This window comes from Mus musculus, chromosome 12, assembly GCF_000001635.26.
Source record: "Mus musculus strain C57BL/6J chromosome 12, GRCm38.p6 C57BL/6J".
NCBI classification, from domain to species: Eukaryota; Metazoa; Chordata; class Mammalia; order Rodentia; family Muridae; genus Mus; species Mus musculus.
In genome coordinates this window covers 96,743,455-96,761,727 of record NC_000078.6, presented here as the reverse complement: position 1 = coordinate 96,761,727, position 18,273 = coordinate 96,743,455, and positions in this window count along the sequence as shown.

The window sequence follows — 18,273 nt, the reverse complement described above, 5'->3', positions numbered from 1 at the left end:
TGTTTTTTTTTTTTTTTTTTTTTTTTTTTTTTTTTTTTTTTCGGTTTTTCGAGACAGGGTTTCTCTGTATAGCCCTGGCTGTCCTGGAACTCACTTTGTAGACCAGGCTGGCCTTGAACTCAGAAATCCACCTGCCTCTGCCTCCTGAGTGCTGGGATTAAAGGTGTGCACCACCATGCCTGGCTGTAGTGTTTTTATTATATTTAATCTGTTCCCATGTGTACTGGCTGGTTTTGTGTGTCAACTTGACACAGGCTAGAGTTATCACAGAGAAAGGAGCTTCAGTTGGGGAAGTGCCTCCATGAGATCCAGCTGTGGGGCATTTTCTCAATTCGTGATCAAGGGGAAGAGGCCCCTCGTGGGTGGTGCCATCTCTGGGCTGGTAGTCTTGGGTTCTATAAGAAAGCAAGCCGAGCAAGCCAGGGGAAGCAAGCCAGTAAGTAACATCCTTCTATGGCCTCTGGATCAGTTCCTGCTTCCTGACCTGCTTGAGTTCCAATCCTGACTTCCTGTGTAAGTGTAAGCTGAATAAAGCCTTTCCTCCTCAACTGCTTCTTGGTCATGATGTTTGTGCAGAAATAGCAACCCTGACTAAGACACCATGAAAATAGAAATAAAATCTCTTGGTAAAGTAAATACAAATAAATATGGTACAGCTACTATATATTTAATCATATAACTAAAATTAAATTATAAAACACTATTATTAGAGGATAATAATTAAATTATGTTACTACCAGTATATGTAAATATTGGCACAATCAAGACTTTGCATAACTAAAGCATAGTGAAATGTCACAGATATTCGAGACAGAAATAAATGTAGAAAGACAGTAGAAAAGAAAATCATTTTTTAGAGTAGTGACATAATTCTTGTATCTAATTGATGAATGATAACAGTCTGGGCAAAGCTCTAAAAAAACTATAGAATAGTTTCTTAGCCTTAGTGATTTTATCTCCAAGATATTTATAAATTATTATATTCCTTTATATATTTCATAACCATTCACATTTTCTAGAGGGAATAAGATATTCTACTCCTATGGCTGTGGGCTGAATCACTGAATTAGCGGCCTGTATCCAGGAAATAAAATATAGAATGCTGGGCTGCCAACGAATTAATTTACCTACTACATAGTATACATGTATGTGCTTACCAAGACTTGGAATAAGTCATCCTTTCCGTTGATAAAATAAAAAAAAAATTACCTGACTCTGAAACTAGTATTCTCCCTCAAAATCTACAATAATTGTCTGGTCATAAAAAAGCATCATTGAACTCAAAGTGAATGTGAGAAACGTTATCTGAAAAGAAGGAAGCCTGACAAGGACTTCTGACAAAAGGGAACGGGGAGTGTGGTCAACCAATGAAGAGAGGGAGGAAAAAAAAACAAAACAAACAAAATGAGAGGAGCATAAAGGCAAAGAGAAACACTTGCCATTTTCAGTAGGATGAGATTGAAGGAAAAATAGTACAGCCAAAGAAAAGGACACTAGTAAAATATCTGAAAAAACATGTGATCGATTATCCAATATCATATACCATTGTTAATCCTTAGCACTCATTATGAGTTAAGAACTTTATATGCCCCAGTACAGGGGAACACCAGGGCCAAAAAGGGGGAGTGGGTGGGCAGGGGAGTGCGGGTGGGTGGATATGGGGGACTTTTGGTATAGCATTGGAAATGTAAATGAGTTAAATACCTAATAAAAAATGGAAAAAAAAAAGTATTTCTACAATACAGACTCAAAAAAAAAAAAGAATATATACAATCATACGAATTGTAGTTGGGGTATCACTGCTGCCATTCTGTCAATTTAGAATTATTTCAAAATCACAATGTATAAATATTATTCTCATTGTTTATTAAAAACCACTTTGCAAGCCATCTGCATGCTTCAACACTGACTTGGCAACCTTTTGCTGAGGTAGATCATACTTGGGAGATGTGATCAATAGCACACCGTCCTTCTGGATCATTGAAACATAAATGCACACGGCACATTCTATTCTATTTCCTTATGATTTCAAGACTAGCTTATGCTTTGCTTTGCTTTGGTTTGTTTTTACAGGCTCAGTCAATGTAATGAATGAATCCTCTTAAGTAATTCATTTTAATAAGCTCTTTGATGCTGTCACATTAGAGTGTATTGACAAAGTTGTTGCTATGTCCCAAGGGGCTTACTTGAAATGACCTTGAACAAAAAAAAATTACTTAACATTTTGTTTGTATATGCTAGTTATTCCCCTTCTAGCAAATAGTTCTTTGAGTGTGGAACTCTGTAAAATAAGAACCCAAAGTGATGCTAGCTGCTTGTCCCACCTCAGGAGCTTGCTATTTCATATATATAACTGTGCTCCCAATCTACTCTCTAATCTTATTAATAAGGAAGATTGTATTGAACTTTTATGGTTAGCAACTCCTTCTTTCATGCAGTTAGCATTTTCCAGAGCCTGTCGATTATTATAATTGATTTTTTCAACCTCAGATCTCCCTCTGTGGCATGAATATGAACTATCTATTTTGGTTGGCTTATATTTAGTCACATAGATAACTTGTTAAAAGGAGATATTATTTTCTAACTGAAAATGGAAGCCATACACAGAAATCTTCAGTACCTGACTGCTAATTGTGCCTCATAGCAAAAATAGAGACATTCTATCTCTTTCTGCTCTAAAAGTGTAGTCTGGAGAGTGTTGACCAATATCAGAGATGTGTGCCCCCTTTTTCCTTATTTCTTTTAAGAAATATTAACTGTATATGTAACAAGTACCAGTGTTATGCACATGTCTTTGAGCCATTTTCAACTTATTCCCCATCTTAAATTCTTATCTAGAAGATAAAAATTTGACAATTTTCCATTCTGGAGAGTTATTGGAATAAAATGTGTCAATGGAAATTAGTTACCTCCAAATTTTGGCAAATGTCCGAATGTCAAAAGGTCCCTTGATATTGTATTTTAGCTGCAGTTCTGGAAGCAGGACTTGGTTACCTTTCAACTTTATATTAAAAACAAAAACAAACAAACAATAAACAAACAAACAAACAAAAAAACGACCAACCAACCAACAACAACGACGACAACAACCACCACAGAAACAGAAAAGATGCATACTGCATTAGCGCAGGTGCACTGTTGTCTCAGATCTTTCAAATATAAACCTCAATGTTGAAAATTACAGATTCTGTGTACAGCAAGAACATTCACTATGAAGCCAGCCCCAAATGTTAAGCATATCTCTGCTCTAATTTTCAATGAAAGCCACTAGGTCTTTTAGAATGGCAATCTTGGCTAGAAAACGAAATATCAGGCTATAATGTGTTAGTTAACTTTCCTTTCCTATCATTAAACACCAAAGTTGGTTTTTCCTTTAGCAACGTAATAGAAAAATAATTATTTCTTCTCAGATGTATAAAGTTTACCGACAGGTTCCTTGCTCTGCTGCTCTGCTCATTGGCAGCCTTGTACATCATGATGTTGGAGAAAAAGTCTATTTTAGTTATGAACCTCAGGAAATGACTGGACATTCTCTGAAAAGTTCTCACCATTGGTCCTCCACTTCCTATGGTGTAGAGCCCAAGCTTCCAAAGCACATGTTTCCAAGGGACATTCAAATTTTAAAACTATAAAATACTAACATATTTAATGAGGATGAACTAACTATGTGAGCCAGCAGATCAATGTGTATCTCATTATCGATGTTCAACAACTATTAGTGTTCTAACAGCTGCTCATATTAAATAGGGCAACATGCTTAGCAACTTATAGCCTACTGGAAGAATTGCTGAGGCAGCTTCCACTTGTCATAAAACAATGTGGTGGTCCCCAGGACATGCTGAGAAGACTTAGTAAATATCTAAGCAAATGAGGGAGCTACAATGTTCAGAGCATGTAACAATGCCCAAATAAGGAAACAAACCTGGATTTAATGCTTGTAAGTCAAAAGCAATAGTTGTAAGTTGTCGTATCCTTGAACACAGAAACTACCAACTTTATACCTGGCTTTAGACATTATGAAATTCTTGGATATCTAGGCTTAAAGATTACTTAGCCATAGGTGAAGACCCAGCCCTTTCAAGCTGAATTACTAAGTGAGCAGGCTTCTGATACACTGACACAATTCTGATCAAGGAAGAGAAGTTGTGGATGAAAAATGATTATGACTTTAAAACTTGTTCTGATTAAACATAAAAACATGTCTGATGGAGTATAAATCTTTCCCTATTGCAGAACAACTAAGTTAGGTTCTTCTCAGTCTTAGTCACGTCTTTCAGTGTTTCAGCCTTAATCCTCATTTCTTTCTCAGCTTCATTTTCTAATATTTGTTCAGAAATCTACCTTTTGCCTTCACATCACCATAAAAGTGATCTTTGTATAAGTATACACAGGCTGGGGCCCCCTGCCCTTTTATATTTTCTCAGTTAAATAAACCTGTGTTCATTTTGCAAAGCTCAGTTTTAGTGCCATGGAATTTATGAATTCTCTCTTAATTGCTAGTTTGAATGAGCACATTCTGGGCACATTCAGGATCTCTTCCAAGCAATGTCTCTGTAATATCAATATTTTCTTCATCCGTTTTCACATAGTGCCAGAAACACCTCTCCCCTCACATTCCTAAAGTTAGTAATCTTGTGTTTGTATGTATTTCTCTGAAAGTTCCTAAAAATGAGCTATTTTCTAAATTTATTTTAAATTCAATTTAAAATTCAATGTATAAACTTTCTCAAAGTAGCAATCCATTAAAAACTGCAAGTGTCATTGCTTTTCTTTTATTTTTTCAGTATGAACCTCAAACATATAGTAGTGTAGTGAAAAACCTGCCTACTTAGAATACTCTAGATACTTGCCTTTAAACTTCAAACACAAGGAGGAAAATAATCCTGCTACAGGCAGCGAGATCTACAGTGTCCATGCATTGAGAGCACAGAATTGCCACTTCCCAGGGAAAAGTTTTTTTCTCAGTATGTGGGTGTTCCCACATGTATAAACTTTAGCAATTTGACCATGTATCAATTCCTTTCCATGGGACTGTGAAACTTTCCTAACAAAGAGCCCAAACTGCCTAGCTAACAGCAGACACATGGTATTTCACATCTCCAGAGGCCAGAAGTCTGAAATTAAGCTGTTGACAGGGCTTGTGTTCTCTTAGGGCCAAGAAAAAGGGGGTCTGTAACAAGGCTTTCTTGGCATTGTAGTATTGTTTGGCTATAGAAAGTGTACCTCCATTCTCCATATGGCATTCATCCTTTTTCTCTGTGTGTTATAATATCCCCTTCTCATGAGATTCTTAATCATGGTGGATAGAGGTCCAACCCATTTCAATGGTGGCTCTAGGCAATTCCACCAATTATGTCTGAGGCAGATGTCATTCTAAGTACATTCTGTGGCATTAGAGGTCAGAATTTCTGGATTTGTGGATTACACGAATCCACTCTTTGTTGTTGTGGTTATTCTCTTTATTTATATTTCAAATGTTATCCCCTTTCCCAGTTTCTGATCCACCAACATCTATCCCATCCCACTTCCTCTGCATCTGTGAGGATGCTATCCCACCCACCCACTCCCACCTCACAGCCCTAGCATTCCCTTACACTGGGGCATTGACACTTCACAGAATCTCTTAACAGAAGCCAAGGCTCTTTATGGAACATAGAAATTTCATAAACAGCAGAAATTAGTCTATGAACAAAAGAGACACTGAACGAGTGCAAATTGTGCCATCACCTTTGGGATAAATGTTGACTGTGAGGAAAGAATCGAAAAGGTCCCAGGGCTCCAAGTCAGAATTTTTAACTGTCTTCAGAACTTACATAATTTCTTTAAGTAATCACACCTGCAGGTGCCAATTTTAGGAAACTAACATTGCTTATTATACCCCAAGAACTGCTGTAAACACCATGGTTTTATCCCCCTTGCCTTTAACTCTTTAACGAGCTGTAAATTGGGGGCAAAGTAAGATCAATGTTATAGGTGATTTAATGGGGTTACCATCAATGCATATAGATTCTCTGGGTCATAATAATTGAACAATCCAAATCATGACTTTAATGTGGGTTATCATAAATTCATCTCTGGGCCATTTTTTAAAAATCTTATCTGTTTCTTCTGCTCCCTTCTGTATTTTTCGAATTTTCTTTTCCCTTTTCTGCAATTATCTTCTCTACCACATTTTCTTTACATGAGGAGTAAATTAAAAATATATTTATTTATGGATTTTTAAAATGTGTGAGTGCTCTGTCTTCATATACACCTGCATACCAGAGGAGAAGAACAAATCCCTTTATAGATGCTCTTGTACCAGCCTGTGGTTCCTGAGAATTGAAGTCTGGATGTCTGGAAACGCAACCAGTGCTTTTAAATGCTGAGCCACCTTACCAGCCCTAAGGAATAAATTTGAAGTTCATTATATTTCTCCTTTTAAAAATTTCTCTGCGCATAGACAAACCATCAATTCTTCTTGATATGAAAATGATTTAACTATTAATAAAGATAAAATAAATTTTATTGGTGCATTTTCTGGCATGAAATTAGAGCATTTCTTAATTTTGTAACTATGCCCATTTCTCTCCCACTCCACCCCTGAAATGGTCAATTGCTACAATTACTTCTTAGAGGTACTTCTTAGAGAAGAGAATTTGTATTTTCTATAATAATAGCTAAATCTTGAGTCTTTCCTGTCACATGATCTTCAGAGAAAACCTATCAGGAAATTCTTAATCTTGCTTGTCTGCACAGCTTATAGGCAGCTGTCGTTATAAATAAAGGCAAGTGTCAGTCTCATCAAATTTGAGATTTAACACATGCTGTGGCCACTGAATGAGGGATTTCCTCTCACACACCGACTACGTAAATCTCCCATTCTCCAGCGGTTTTCATTGGCATTATACAACCATAAAAGCACATTTAGTGACATCGGCTTAACAACATAAAAGAATCATAATGAACCTTGAAAATAAGGCTGAAAATTCCACCAACCCAGGATCATTTTTCATGAAATTTGCCATTTTCACTCTCCGGGATAGAATTCTTATTACTCAAAAATCTGACATCTAGATCAAAATGAAAATTGGAACAGAAGAAAAACTTAAAGTTAACTCTTTGAAGACATGAATGGGCTCCAGATTTAGTTAATAAGGAAGTCTTCTGTAAAGATATTATACGTGCACTAATTGTGTTTTGTCTGGTTGTGTTAGGCCCAATTCTAAGGATGTTTATGCCATATTCTGTTAGCCATCTTATGTTTTATTTCCTGTTAATGTTACTGGCTCTTGGCTTTCTAATTCTGAAACTGAGGCTCTTCACCAAGCCACTTTAACACTTAAAAGATCGAAAAGATTTGTGGCAGCCTTAATATTGGGAATTCGTGCATTAATTGGAGGGATCTCTAGTTCTGCATTATCTACCACATCTTTTGTCAGGGAAGTTCATACTGCTCATCTTGTAGATCAGTTATCTATTGGGGATGCTAACAAGTAACAAGTGCTTGCTGACAAGTGCCTGATACAGCTGTCTCCTGAAAGACTCTGCCAATGCCTGACAAATACAGAAGTGGATGCTCACAGCCATCCAATGGACTGAGCACAGTGTCCCCAATGAAGGAGCTAGAGAAAGGACACAAGGAGATGAAGGGGTTTGCTGCCCCATAGGAGAAACAACAGTATGAACTAATCAGTACCCCCAGAGCTCCCGGGGACTAAACCACCAATCAAAGGCTTCAGCCCCATATGTATCAGAGGATGGCCTTGTAGGACATCAACAAGAGGAGAGGCCTTTGGTCTTGTGAAGGCCCTATGCTCAGGGTAGGGGAATGCCAGAACAGGGAAGCAGGAATGGGTAGGTTAGTGAGCAGTGGTCAGCAGGGGTTGGGGTGGAGGATGGGATAGGAGGTTTTCTCAGGGGAAGTGAGGAAAGGGGATAAAATTTGAAATGTAAACAAAGAAAATATTTAATAAATATGTTTCAGTTGCATTGCTGCTACAAGAGACCATTGACAGTGTCTTCAAAACAGACCACATGCTTCCGAGGAAGCAGCTCTCTTTATGGGAAACCAAATTTGATATTTTAAGACTGGGCTTTCAGTTCGATGTTGCTCATTGTTCTGCTTGCTCTGTGCTACTGCTTTAGAGTATAGTATTTCTGAGTATGAATGGAATAAAATTTAACCTAATCTTGAAGGATTATGGAATAATACTCACTTGTCTATTGATATTGACAATTTGCTTCGAAGAATAGTTGAGATTGGTGAGTCAAACACCGGATCTATTTCCGTGGAAAAAGGGTCTGGGACCTTAGCTTCTGTAGTGCTTAAACATGTCTCCTCATCATCCTGGACTACGCTGTTGATTAATGGAGGGATTGATCTGGGCTTATTTCTCCTTGTATTGTTTCTTTTTCTAGTCTTCATCAAGCCGATCCAACCTGGTTTGGTACGGCTGTGTAACGGGAGGTTTGAGACAGTTCCTGCCCCTGGAGCATTGCCAGGCCTTTGAAACGCATGAGCCCCACAAGTGCTGATGGTTGCTCTTGCTCTGAAGCCGATCTGCTGTCTTTACTATTCTATTTTCAATCTTTCTTCCTGGGAATATACTTCCCCTATTACTCAGAGCTAATCACACCATAATAATTGAAACAGATGTGGTTTTCAGGAATGAGGTATGGAGATGGTCATGACGCTGCAGAGGATGCAGAACAGGACCTTTGCTTGGCCTTTGGGGCTATGGGAAGGCATCTAAACAATATAGCCACAAGGTCATAAAAGCCTAGACATTCTCTGTAGAAATAGTTCATTGCCAGTCTGAGCCTTGAATGCAAAATCATGAGGAGACACATGAACCCTCTGGTCCAATGACTGCTACACTAATTAGTCAGGGTGAACTTGGGGACATCAAGGATAGAGAATTAAAGTGGTCTCAGGCAGAAAAGGTACAGATAGAAAAAAAAAGGAAATTCTCTATTATTTAAGAATAAATACTATTACAAGAAGAGTACAACAGGGAATGCAATTGCAAGTATGAGGAAATGAAGATTAGACAATTAAAAGATGATGTAGAAGCATATAAAATGTCAGTACTCTGTTTTTCTAGCTGTTTGAAGAATTAGAGATAATAATGTCTGGAAAGATAGAGAGAACAAACCGTTTTACTTCCATAAATTCAAAGTTTTTTAAGGAATAATTTTAATTTTAGTAGTCTGTTATCTTTCTGTTTTTATATGAAAATAGTTAAAAAGACTGTTGTCTGCGGTAACAGGAAACTGAAAGAGCTTTCTTTGCCCAGCTACCCTTGAAGAACAGGCTGTGCAAACATGTAAGGAAGGCTGCTTTTGCTTTTGGTCCAGTTCTGCTCTGAGGAAAGGGAGGCTGGCATGATTGATCTGGGACTCAGAGTTTATGTAAATTCATGACTTTTTGATAGTTATGAAAAATGTTCAAAGCCTTGATGATGTAGATTTAGCAAAGAAAAGACAGGGTTCAGGCTCTCTCTTGTTATTAAGCTGAAGAATTAAGGTGAAGAAGGATTAAGCCGAGGAATAAAAAATACTGAGAATCATCATGGAACAGACAGACTACCTGAACTAGCAGTTTGCATCTACTACTGACTCCGAGTCATTATTCTGTTCCCATTCCCGCCTTTCTCAGGACCCTCCTCACACTGAGGCTGGACCTTGGCAGGGATTTTTAAAAATGAACTGCTCCTTCAATGCCTTCACATTTAATATTAAAGCATTTAATATTAAAGTACTGTAGGGGTGCAACGGTGGCAAAACTCAGCATTTTTCCTGTGAACATTGCATTTCTCTTCCAACAGTTCCTTAGATGTCTTCTCTATTCGATCTCCAACACCTTGAAACTCAATTTCATATCTCAAAGAAATTAACCTTTTATATTAATGTGTGATCTGTAATCTAGGACATAAGCCTCATGCTAATTAGTGTTATCACAATCCAGGGATATTCAAAGCTGCAAAGGAGAAAAATTTATTCCTGAGTTTAGTCTACTGAACACTGATATTTTTAATTAAAACTTCATAGAATGACAAATACTTTAATTATGGAATGTGAGAAGGATGGACTGTCCTAGTTAGGGTTACTATTGCTGTGAGGAAACAACGTGACCAGAAGCATCTTGGGTTGAATGGGTTTATTTGGTGTGTGCTTCCAAATCACTGCTCACCATGGAAGGACATCAGGACATCAATTCACACAGGGCAGGAACCTGTATGCAGGCCCTGATCGAGAGGCCATATAGGAGTGCTGCCTACTGCCTCACTCCTCATGTCTTGCTCAGCCTGCTTTCCCATAGAACCTAGGATTACTAGCCCAGAGATGGCACCATGCACATTGGGCTAGGCCCTCACACATTATCACTAACAATGAAAATGCCCAACAGCTGGATCATGCTGGAATATTTTCTTTATTGATATTACCTACTTTCAGATATTATTGATATTACCTACTTTCAGATAACTTGTGTCAGATGACATAAAATGATCCAGCAAAGCCATCCCTAACTTTGAGGTTTTCTTCAAACTTCTCTTATAAGGTATGATAAAGCAGCTGGCTTACAATCTTTTGAATTCCTAGCTAGCACTGATTATCAACAAGGCTCTGCTCCTCCTGTCATTTAGAAGCCAATATGCATAGAGGGTATTCATGAACAGTTAGGATAAGAAGACTTATAGAGAATCTGCAAATAACAGCTGGGACTTTCAAAAAAAAATATAGTAAGGTTATTTTTCTTCTTCTTCTTTTTCTTCTTCTTCTTATTTTGTTTATTTACAATCTAGCTGATGTCTCCTTCTCGGTCACCACCACTCCCACATTTCCTCATCCCATTCCTCCTCCTGCCATCTCAGAGGATACTCTGCCACCACCAGGCCACCCTGTTTTGAATTCCCTGTTTAACTCTGTTTTGGATAGAGGGCTAATATTCAAAATATATAAAGAATTCAAGAAGCTAACCTCCAAAATCCAAAATAACCCAATTAATGTTATTCATAAAGATTTACAGAATTAAACAGGACCATAATTTTTGGCAGGTAACTAGAGAAATGCCTCAATCTATAGTGTATGCCTTGCACAAATAAGGATCTGAGTGTGATCTACTGGCACATGTATCAAGGCCCAGTGTACTGTGAATATCTGAGATAGGTAGATGCCAGATTTACTGGCTACCCAGACAAGTATATTGATGACAGTAAAGTGAGTGAGGGACCTTATCCAACAATCAAAGTGAATGACATTTGAAGAACCACACATGAGGGTTGTTCTTTGATTTCTACATGCAAATACCTGAAAACACACTCATACATGCATACACACACACTCTCTCATATACAATCATATATAAACATCTACACACATATACACAAAGGAATGTAGTTGTTGAATGGAAACACTATCTAAGTTTGAGTAATATCCATTATGGTTTATAATATAGTATTCTCTGTGGACAAAAAGATATCTTCATTGTGATATAAACGTACAACTCAAAACAAGTGCTTTCATGTTCAGTTGCTAAAGACTCAAAGGCATCATGGACTCAGAGATGGACTTGGACAGTGGAATGTCAACCATCTTCCCTCTAAACTATAATCTGTCTGGTAGGATTTGTCTCCAAGTATTTAGTTACTTCTGTTCAAAATAATATTTATTTACAATATTTAAAATGTTACAAGATTTTAATATTCTCTATCAAAGCCATTTCTAAACTCCTGAATATGTTTGCTTTATCCATCACCTCTTGTAAAGAGAAGTTTCTAGGTTTGCTCGTTTCACACAAGAAGGAGAGACTAAGGACAAACCTTGGAAGACAGTATAACAGTATCCTTGCACTGAGAAAAGTTTCAGTAGAGCTGAAGACATATTCATAAAGTTATTCTAAGTGAAAACAACAATCTTAAATAGTCGCAAAATGTGGGTTCACATCTTTAATTCCAAGTCAGGTTATAACTCCGTTCCTTTTATTTATACTTTTTAAGGGCCTCTCTGTTTTGCCCTCCCTGTGACTTTAGTTTGGATATATTTTATACTGTCCTGTGAGAAACTTTATAAATTGTGTATTATTTTTCATTTGTTAAAAAAAGACTTTATAATTCCCAGATTCCTCCCTCCATGTGGCCCTTATTAATCTTCCCTAGAGCTTTTTTACCCTCTGCCCTCCAATGTGAGGCTTAACTGGGATGGTTCTTGAAATCATAATTGAAAATTAATGATGAGAAGCAGCCCAAAACCATACCATTCCCATTCCTCTCCTCGGTCCAAGAAGTGTACAATGCAGATTTTATTTCAGGGACCAGAGAGGTGATTAATCGTCATAAGGCCCTGACACTGGCTGCAGATAAGTGGTAGAGTCTGGCCGCCACACAAATATGTGGACACCACTCCCATTAATCTCTAAATACCACATGGATAGGGAATAAAGCCCTTGCAAAGCCTCTATAAAGGGAGGTATTATTACGAGGCCAATTGTGTGTGTGTGTGTAAAGGGCTAATTTGTAGCCTCCTGGAACTTCTACATAAACAAAGGATTTTCTACATCAACTTATAGGGAGAAATATCTCCACATGTGAAGATGTAAATGGAGTGTGAGGGCAAAAGTAAGAAAACAAAAGCCTGAGGATCTGACAGCTAAACCTATGGAACCATTGCCCATGGCCTGTGAGAACCATGGTGTGGGCTAGGATCCAGGATTCAGTCACCACTACAGCTGTCAGAAATAGCCCTCCATGTAAGGGAAAGGAAGAAGAAAGAGTTTCCTTTTGTTGATCATTTTTTTTTCCTTTTGTGATGTAGAATAGTTGAAAGCTGAAAAAAAAGAGATACAAATGAAATTATACGTATGACTTTAAAATAATATTTTACCTATTATTTTAAGAATTATATTTTTATACAAAGTATTTTAATGATGTCTTTCTAACAGTACCACCCTCTAATTACATACAGTGCCTCCATACCTGGTCTTCTCAAGTTTACCCCCCCCCTTTGTTTTAATCATTAATATCACCAGGGGTCTTATTATATTTTGCCATGTGATCTCATCAATACTAAATACTATCATGGCTCTTTACCTGGAAAACTTGAGATTCATTACTCTCCATGTTCTGAGACGAGACTTTTAGAACCAAGCCTACTGTTCTTATTCATTGCTGTTCCATATATCTCAGTGACTGTATTAATAGATCTGGCAATTATACTTTTAGTGTGTTCTACTTGAGTAGATCCTTGAGTTATTCATCCTAGCATGTTTTTTGTTGAATCTTAGACATTGAAACTCTCGATTGCTCAGTGATTCCTCATTGAATCAAAACTGTATTTATATGAATAAGTTGCCTGGAGCTCAATTTTATTTTTTCTTCCAAATTAATGGTTTGTCTGCATCAATCATATCTCTCTCCAGCAGTTAAATAGACAGCATTTGAATAGTCTGTGTAACTAAATCATCTCTATTTTCTTGGTAAGAGAAGAGGCCTTGTCTTAGAATTTCTTTTCTGTTTTATTCTGTATTTTATAACACTTCCTCGGTAGAAACAAATAGTCTTTTGGAGAGAACAAAAGCTATTTTTATTTTATATGTGTAAGTCAGAGCAGATATTTGAATGTTAAATCTCATGAGAGGTAAGCTTGAAAAGTAGTTTTTAGTGATAGCATTGTGACTTTTGGGTAAGATGGTAGACTAGATCATCACTCTCTATAACTTTTTGATGAAGAAATTAATAATATTTTTATTAGGTATTTATTTCATTTACATTTCCAATGCTATCCCAAAAGTTCCCCACACTCTACCCCACCCACTCACTCCCACTTCTTGGCCCTGGTGTTCCCCTGTACTGAGGCATATAAAGTTTGCATGACCAATGGGCCTCTCTTTCCACTAATGGCCAACTAGGCCATCTTCTGATTCATATTCAGCTAGAGACACGAGCTCTGTGTGTGTGTGTGTGGGGGGGGGGGTACTGGTTAGCTCATATCGTTGTTCCACCTATAGGGTTGCAGATCCCTCCCAGCTCCTTGGATACTTTCTCTAGCTCCTCCATTGGGGGCCCTGTGATCCATCCAATAGTTGACTGTGAGCATCCACTTCTGTGTTTGCTAGGCCCCAGCATAGCCTCACTAGAGACAGCTCTATCAGGGTCCTTTCAGCAAAATCTTGCTAGTGTATGCAATGGTGTCAGTGTTTGGAAGCTGATTATGGAATGGATCCCCGGATATGGCAGTATCTAGATGGTCCATCCTTTCGTCTCAGCTCCAAACTTTGTCTCTGTAACTCCTTCCAAATAGCATTGTTTCAGAAGAGAAAGCAAACAAGAGGTGACAGAGGAGGACTTGGGGAATGGGGGAGTAAGAGACAGAAGGGGACAGGTAAAGGAAGGACAGATTTGATGAGTGAACTTGTGTGAAAAATTAGAATAAAATTTGCCATGTGATATTTCTACAGCTGTAGCCAGAACAACATATTGAAGTCATCTAAGATTTTCTTAAAAATTTGAACTACTATATCTTTAGAGATATGAAATCTCTTTGCTTATTTCCATTAAGGTAATTAAAGGATAGCAAAATTTACAGAGGAAAAGAAGGACAATTCTATGGAAAAATAAAACCAAAATACAGCTTTCAGTCCCACAGTTCCATGGTACGGAAGAGGAAAGGAAACCAACTCCAGTTGCTAAGCCAGTAAGATACAGGTAGTCCTGCATCGAGATACAAACTCTCAGCTCTTACTAGCTGGAAATCCAGTTGTAAGTTTAGGTAACAACCTGAGTCTCATGTCAGAGATGGAGAAAATACTATCGTACCACATAATGTCTTGACAGAGAATCCACTATCTAAGAGAAGGGAAGAATGGATAAACAAGAGTTAGGAGCTCTGGCAGCTCTTTCAGTGGGCCATAGATTGATTCTAAGAACCCATACTATAGCTTCAAGGATTTTATACTCTCTTCTAGCCTCCACACATATGCTTATGTGTACAAACTCATATTAACACAAAACACACTCATAATTTAAAATGAAAATAAATATTAAAATAAATTTGAGTAGTCTCAATCCCCAGTAGCATGGAATGGTGGAGAAAGATAGAAAACACCAGATATCTATTCCTGGAAGTTTATGAACAAACATATGCACACCACACATGTACACACACACACACACACACACACACACACACACACACACACACATGCATGCATGCATACAAATATAGACATATGCACACTTAAACACACATAATTCATCTTCATTCTTATGAGCACTTTGTGAAAAATTAGCATAAATTTTGTCATGTGATATTTCTACAGCTGTAGCCAGAAATACATATTGAAACCATCTAAGATTTTCTTAAAATTTTGAACTACTCTGACTTTAGATAGATGAAATCTCTTTGCTTATCTGAGAAACAGCTCTTTCCTTATCAGGTAAATACTTTTGTTCTCAACTAATGAATTCAATATGCTTGTATTTCATTTAACAGTACATTTGTTTATTTGTGAGATAATTAATGTGTAGCTTGCATTTGGGTTTTTCTTAATTTAGAAAACTCTAAACTCATGTTGATGCAATACAATTTAATATGTTTTCATCTTTCTATTTCCTAGGAATATTTTTGTTGAATTGTTTTTTTTCCAGTTTTTCTTTATTTTTAGATTTTTAATTATATAATTCCTGCCTCTGTTTCCTCCTCCAAACACTCTCACAAAACTCTCCTTTCTTTATTTAATATCCATGGCCTCTTTTTATTATTAATTGCTACATACAAATATGCATGTATATGCAAATATAAGTGTAAATATGTGTATATGAATATGCAGATACCTATATTAGCATAATTTTGCCTCATGATGTTTCTAAAGCTATGCCCAGAAATACATATTAATCTTCTTTATCCGTCTCTTAAGGTTTTGAATCACTCTGAGTTTATATACATGTGTATCTACATACATATTTCTAAGTATGCCTGCTCAGCCTACCTAAGGTTATTTGTACATTTATTTTCAGGGCTGATCATCAGGTATGGGGTAACAAACAAGTGTGCTCTTCCTTGGAGAAGACTATTTCTTCTCCATTCAGGATTCCTTAGTTGCCTGTAGTTCTTTGTGTAGAATTCAGGCCTCATGGGCTTCCTTCAGGAACTTTGGCATGTCCATTGTCCTCATATAGCTCATGTTTACTTAGTCATGTTGGTGAGACTTTATGCAAATGACACTAGTAGGAGACACATTTATCAACAAAATTGCTCATCCTGTGCTCTTATACTCTTTCTTGGCCCCTTTCTGCAATGCTCTTTGAACCTTAGGTATAAGAGTATTTTGCAAACATATTCACTGGACTTGAGTTCTAGTGGTCTGTATTTTGTTTGAGTTTTGTTTGTATTGTATGGTCTCTGTCTGCTGCAAAGAGAAGTTCCCTTGAGAAGGGCTGAGGAACATACTATCTATAGGTAAAATGGACAAATATTTAGCATGCATTTAGAGATTATATTGGTTTAGTATAAAATACTGGTTTAGGGGTTGGGAGGTTATAGGTTCTCCTTCAAGATCCATGACTTCTCTAGCCATAGGCAGGATTGAGCATGACTTCCCTGTTGCTGAGTGAGTCTTAAATCAAATTGGAGAGTTATTGGCTATCAGTACTACTGTAAACTTGGATACACGGAATCATCAGTGAAATTATTTGGCATGGATATTTTTCAATAACTTTTAAATGATAAAATAAATATTAAATATCATAGGTCTTTTGAAATTATTTCATCTTGAATATATAGATGGATTAGTTTTTAAGAGTTTGTCTATTTGTCTAAGGAATATGTCTATGTACATAGACTTGTATTTGGTTTATCAGTGCAGGAGGTTTACTATAATAAAATCGTCCTTTGCCTTGCTTGGTTTTTAGTCATAATATTATGTAACCCAACCTGTCCTTGACCTTCCTATGTAACCTAAGCTACACTTGAAATCTACAATCTCCTGTGCTCTAATGACAGGGCTAATGCTTCCACATACTGTTTCATTATTCTTACTCTTGATTTAGAAAGTTGATTCCCCCCCCCACACACAAATTTTGGTTTAGAAATTTTAGACTTGATATTATGTCTTCACTGTTTTCAGGCACTTATTTTCTGGCCTTAATATCAGGATATCTGGATGTAATAACCACGAGTTATTACTTACTATTTACTCTGTTCCACCTGGGATGCTCTTATCTCCAATTGCACAGGCGTTAGGGCCACAGTCTCTCCACCCTTAAACTATGGGAGCTCTTCTTTCTCCTCTCCTGTACCTTATTTTGCTCCTCCTTCTATGAACCTATGCCAGTGAAACCTAAACCACCAACTATATTTTTTCTGCCCAGCTATATATCAATCAGAATTACCTTTGGGGGAGAGTCACAGGGGCTATATGTAGACTGCAGGTCTTGGGTACCTGTACTTAGCATTACAATAGACAGTAAAAGACAAAACCTGAACATGTAGCATACCCTTTTCTTTGAAGAGTTTTGAATAATATTCATTTACTTTTCGTTTTTAGCAACTTCACCCGGTCTTTCAGTTTCTTATTTACTTAGCCTATCACCACTCTTGCCTGAAACTTAATTTAATATACATTTAGAGAATCACACTATATAACTATTTGAGAGTTCTTTGTACATAGAAGCTTAATATTCAACTGTATACACATGCTATATATGAATTCAATTTATTAATCTGCCAGGAGCCATGTCCTTGGCTGGTCCACTCTGGAAGGCAGCTGATAGGGTAGAGAAGTGTCTGGGGCAAGAATTGGTCAAGTGAAAATAAAGGTTACTTATAAAATAATATTTGCCAGTCTTGTCTCTAAGTTACTCTGACTGCAGACCTCTGACTATAATAGTCAATTGTAAAACAGTGGGCAATGAAGTAAAGGATTGGTGGTTAGGGCTGCTTTCTCTGTTCCAAGGACACTTTGAGCAATTAACTTCTATTGAACTAGGCAAAAAAGAGTCAGGTTCACGGAATGAAGCACTTTTACACATAAAAATGTACATATAAACACACATATTCATATACATATTAATCTTTTTGTCTCATCAACTTACATACTTAAGCACACACATATTTACAAATATATATATATATATATATAGGTGGGTGTGTCAAAAGCCCAAGTAGCAGCACAGAAAATAACTTACTCATTGTGGATGGAAAATAAGCTTCAATCTTTATAGCATAGACAATGAAAAACTCTTATACAGTTCTCCGGCTTAATGAAAGACATTAAGAAGCATCCTGTTATATCTC